Genomic DNA, 4052 nt, shown 5'->3' with positions numbered 1-4052 from the left:
AAAACTTTTCTTTCTTAAAAAGAGATTTTTTTTTTTTTTTTGGTCAAAATGTTTTCAGATCCTGAGAAAAACCAATGAAACGGAAACCATATGATTCTGAGGCCAGGTTTTTTAGAGGCGCCGTCAGCACTGAATTCAGGCGTTCTTGCTGTGCTCAGCAGACCCGGCTCAGCAATCAAAACCATTTGATTCTAAAGCTGATACTTCTATAACCAGGCAGGTTCCAGCACATTGTGAACCCTGAAAAAGCATAATTACAAACAAAGAATGACAAGAAGCACACGTTGACTTAATATAGCTCGCTTCTTTCAAAGAGCACACAGCTTTTCACACACACGCTCTCACCTGTCCTTAGAAACCCGCGATTAGCAGGGGAGGGGGCGGCTGCCACCCCTGTGTTACAGAACAGGCTACCAAGAGGCTCAGTGGCTGGGTCAAGGCCACACGTTGTCACCGGCTCACAGTGACGCCTCTATGAAACGCATGGAATTGATTGATCACGTAGTTTTGAAGACTGACTCTGTATGAGAGCTGAAGTTTTTCATATAAACAGAGACCTGGACTTTGACCTTGAAGGGTCTATAACCTAGGCAGGGTTGATGTTGTATGGCTCAGCAAAGATGCTCAGACTTAAGGGAGATGATCATCATCACTCTGCTCAAGAAATTGCCATGCTAGCTTTTTCTCATGCCGAGAACAATCGCTAGTCTTCTCCAGAAATCACCAAGAACCCTCAAAGGTGTGCAGAATGGGAGTGAGGTCCTTTATGTGTCTATTATTTTTCAATTGCTGTGTAAGGAATTACCACAAACTTAGTGACATAAAGCAGTATGAATTTATTATGTCACAGTTTCTGTGGGTCAGGAGTCCAGGTACAGGTTAGCTGGGTCCTCCGCTCAGGGTCTCACAAGACTGAAATCAAAGTGTCAGTCAGGAAAGCAGTTCTCATCTGGGACTCAGAGTTCTCTTCCGGGCTCATGTGGTTGTTGGCGGAATTAGTTTTCTTTTTCTTTTTTTTTTTTTTAATTGAATGTGTTAGTTTCTGCTGTACAGTGAAGTGAATCAGCTATTTGTATACATATATCCCCTCCCCCTTGGACCTCCCCCCCACCCCACCCACATCCCACCTATCTAGGTCGTAACAGAGCACTGAGCTTCCTGTGCTTTATAGCTTGTTCCCACTAGCTATTTTACGCATGGTAGTGAATATATGTCCATCCTAATCTCCCAGCTTGTCCCACCCTTCCCTTCCCCACCATGTCCACATGTCCATTCTCTACTTCTGCATCTCTATTCCTGCCCTGGAAATAGGTTCATCTGTACCATTTTTCTAGATCCCACATATATGTGTTAATATACGATATTTGTTTTTCTCTTTCTGGCTTACTTCACTCTGTATGACAGACTCTAGGTCCATCCACATCTCTACAAATGACCCAGTTTTGTTCCTTTTTATGGCTGAGTAATATTCCATAGACATTTCACTGAAGAAGACATAGAAATGGCCAAGAGTCATGTGAAAAGATGCTCAACATCACTAATTATGAGAGAAATACAAATCAAAACTACAATGATGGGGGCTTCCCTGGTGGCGCAGTGGTTGAGAATCTGCCTGCTAATGCAGGGGACACGGGTTCGAGCCCTGGTCTGGGAGGATCCCACATGCCGTGGAGCAACTGGGCCCATGAGCCACAACTACTGAGCCTGCGCGTCTGGAGCCTGTGCTCAGCAACAAGAGAGGCCGCGATAGTGAGAGGCCTGCGCACCGCGATGAAGAGTGGCCCCTGCTTGCTGCAACTAGAGAAAGCCCTCACACAGAAATGAAGACCCAACACAGCCAAAAATAAATAAATTAATTAATTGATTAAAAAAAAAAAACTACAATGATGTATCACCTTCACACTGGTCAGAATGGCCATCATCAAAAAATCTACAAACGATAAATGCTGGAGAGGGTGTGGAGAAAAGGGAACCATTTTGCACTGTTGGTGGGAATGTAAATTGATACAGCCATTGTGGAGAACAGTATGGAGGTTCCTTAAAAAACTAAAAATAGAATTACCATATGACCCAGCAATCCCGCTACTGGGCATATACCCTGAGAAAACTGTAATTCAAAAGGACACATGTACCCCAATGTTCATTGCAGCACTATTTACAAGAGCCAGGACATGGAAACAACCTAAATGTCCAACAACAGGTGAATGGATAAAGAAGATGTGGTACATATATACAGTGGAATATTACTCAGCCATAAAAAGGAATTGGTTTTCTTGGGGTGGGACAACTGTGGTTCCCATTTTCTTACTGGCTGTTGACTGGGAATTGTATTCAGTTCCTAGAGGCCACCCACAGTCCCTTGCTGCATGGCCCACATAGACTGTACACAGCATAGCTGTTTGCTTTCTTCCAGGGCAGCTAGATCCTGTCTCTCTGACACTTCACCTTCTTTTAGAGGTTCACCTGATTAGGCCATGCCCACCCAAGATACTTTTCCTTTTGATTAACTCAAAGTCAACTGATCAGTAACCTGATCATGGAAGGAGTATCCCATCATATTCACAGGGCCTGCCTGCACTCAAGGGGAGGAGATTATAAAGGGCACACACAGAAGAGCTCAAGAATCTTGGGGACCATTTTAGAAACCTGCATTCTGCAGTGTCCTACCTGTGTCAGTGCTTGTCCACCTTACTGTGTTTGCTGCCTTGGCCTGCTGTGTCAAGCAGCCCCAGTCTCCAAAATGTGCCTCCATCAATATGCCTTTAGAAAGAGAACAATATTTTATAAGAGGAACTAATCGCTAATGGTAGGTAGTGTTTCAGACAATGTAACGAGCACTTGCTTTCATATTGTTGGTACTTAGCAGAGTGTCTGGCACTTAGGAGTCCTCAGTTTCTGTTTCTCAAGCAACGAATGCATGGATGATTAAATGAGAAATATTTTGGGCATCCTCATCAGATTACATCCCATAAAAATAAATGCCTACCCCTCCATGTGCAAGGCTGATTCCTCCTTTTAGTTTATAGCACGATTTTCCCCCCCCGGTTTAAAAGTAATGCCTGCTTATTATAAAAACACTTGGAAATGTGTCTTCTTTCTATGGTTTTATTTTTTATATTTAACTTCTTAATCCATCTGGAACTAATTTCCCAATATTATGTAGAAAATAGTCTACCCCCTACCCATTTAATCTGTGATGCATACACACACACACACACACACACACACACATGTATGTATTTATAATAAGGTCTATGTATAATAAGGTCTATTTCTGAGCTAGCTGTTCTATTTCATTGATCTGCCCACCCACTTTGTGTGCCAGTATCACCTACTTACTTACTGGAAGTTTATAATATGTTTTAAGATCTCGTAGGGCAGATGTTGCCTCACTATTTCTCCTTCAGCCCCCCCTGTCCACCAGTTCATTAACTATGGGTCTATCTTGCTGCCCACTCTAGTGCCTTAGAGAGCAAAGCATTCTTTGGAAAAGTCTGGACATGGAAGCAGATCTAGGTTCGTATTCTACCTTTGCATCTTCCTAGCCCAGCACCTCTGAGTCTCAGGGAAATGTAAACTTGCAATAATAATGCTTATAGTAGAAACTTTCTGTGAGAATTAACTGGGGAAACTCCTAAGAATTACCCAGTGAGTAGTAGATGGTCAATACCTACTAACCAGAGTAGAGGAGTGACACTGAAGGTCCACGCACCCATGCTTCTCTCCCTTTATCCTTACCAGCAGGCACTGCAACACTTTTGAAAGCATCTTGTACAAATGCTGAGGCTCAGCTCTGTCAGATTCAGGCCAGCTTTTAGGCTGGGAGTAACCAGGATTAAGAATTGGTCCCAGCCTCTGGGCAGCCTCTTCAGGGTTTGCATTGGTCCAAGGGAAGCCGGTGGTTTTGTTAAACTGGAGCCATTCCTCAGTGACCCGGGGTCCTGGGGAATGGGAGTGAGTCAAATGCTGAAGCCCACTTTACCTGGCCTTACAGAAGTCTGGAAGTGCCAGTGAATTGACACCCCTTGCTTCATCACAGGAAGCTCATCTCT

The sequence above is a fragment of the Hyperoodon ampullatus genome (genome assembly GCF_949752795.1).
Source record: "Hyperoodon ampullatus genome assembly, chromosome: 2".
Taxonomy (NCBI): Eukaryota; Metazoa; Chordata; class Mammalia; order Artiodactyla; family Ziphiidae; genus Hyperoodon; species Hyperoodon ampullatus.
This window is presented reverse-complemented; position numbering follows the sequence as displayed.